Genomic DNA, 1,332 nt, shown 5'->3' with positions numbered 1-1,332 from the left:
AGAAGCCGGTGTTTTCCCCTATTTTAAGCTAACCGGCTTACTGCTAGCTGGAGCGGCTAACGCTAACACGGTGACATCTGGGGGATTTAAACAGACGTCTTGCGCTTCAAACTAAAACTAACAATCTATCTTAAAAGTCCGCTTTGATTTTAAACATATTTACTTTAATGAGCCACAGCTGATGCAATAAGATGTGGCTGTTACMGCAGATTTATCCTCACCCCTCCTTCACAGCTGCCCGACAACCCTGCAGGTTAATAATGAAACACCAGGACACAATAACGGCATAATTTCATTCATATATATGAGTCAAACATGTCCTCCATGTTGTTGAAGGAGAGCCTCCTATCTGCTGCTGTTTTGCTCTGAACTTCTCTRTCTGTTCCATGGAAACGGTGGAGCTGAAACAGACTGCTGATGTACTAACGCTTTTCATCACGCTTTTCCTTTAAATGGGAAAAACTCCGCTATCCTGGGCTGACTGATCCTCATATSTACAGTTGAAACCAGAAGTTTACATACACTAAAGAGACGCACATTTTTTGTACTGCTCGAAGTTAAATCAGAATTTTTTTTGTAGTTTTTTTTGTTAATGTTGAAAGCACACAATTTCACAATTTCAATGTTTTCATTAATGAAGAAGCGTGATTAACGATTTTTTTAGAGAGTCCCAATTTCAAGGTGTTAAATTGGGAAATAACATATTTTTTTATGTCATATTTGTATAACTTCTGAAGGTAACATTATTACTTGATTATGCTATAAAATGACACTGTTTGCCTGCAAAACACATAATACTGTACATTTAAACAAATATATTTTTGGAATTCTAATTTGCACTATTTTATGAGCAATGGAAATGCTGCTAGTGTTGAAGAAGCTGAACTCATAGCAGTTCCATTAAAACTCATATGTTAACTGTTAAACATGGAACACTATATTTCTGGAAGCAGCATACAAACATGTTTCACTCTTGTTAAGCTGCATTACAGAGTTTCTGCACCTAGCAGAAATGATTATTGTGTTACTTTGTCAAGTGGACTTTATTAATTTGTACCCATTATGCTGTAAATCAAACGGTTTTAAATCCTAAACGTTTGTGTCCAATCTACCAAGCCTTAGAGCAGGAATAGATGTATATTAATAAACAGAATCAGAAGCCAGTAAATGTTTGCTGTCTGTAGCTGCTCCAGGCTTTTTGAAGATATCTGCAGGTGTTTCTGGGTRCAGTCATGGCCAAAAGTTTTGAGAATGACACAAATATTATATTTTCACATGATCTGCTGCCCTCTGGTTTCCATGTGTGTATGTCAGATGTTTTCATCACATACA

General features: G+C 36.6%; 1 protein-coding gene across 1 annotated transcript in view; it reads right to left on the bottom strand.

Annotated features, from left to right (window-relative positions):
* The window catches only part of ugl (ureidoglycolate lyase), a 19,132-nt gene extending 18,557 nt beyond the window's left edge, over positions 1-575 (bottom strand). The window contains exon 1 of the mRNA XM_017307013.1: positions 164-575. The gene's annotated coding sequence lies outside the window, so the exon portion shown is untranslated. The remainder of the gene's footprint in view (positions 1-163) is intronic.
* Positions 576-1,332: the final 757 nt, after the last annotated feature.

This window comes from Poecilia reticulata, linkage group LG10 (assembly GCF_000633615.1).
Source record: "Poecilia reticulata strain Guanapo linkage group LG10, Guppy_female_1.0+MT, whole genome shotgun sequence".
NCBI lineage: Eukaryota > Metazoa > Chordata > Actinopteri > Cyprinodontiformes > Poeciliidae > Poecilia > Poecilia reticulata.
Note: the sequence above shows the minus strand (reverse complement) of the source record. Positions and strands in the feature narration are given on the sequence as shown.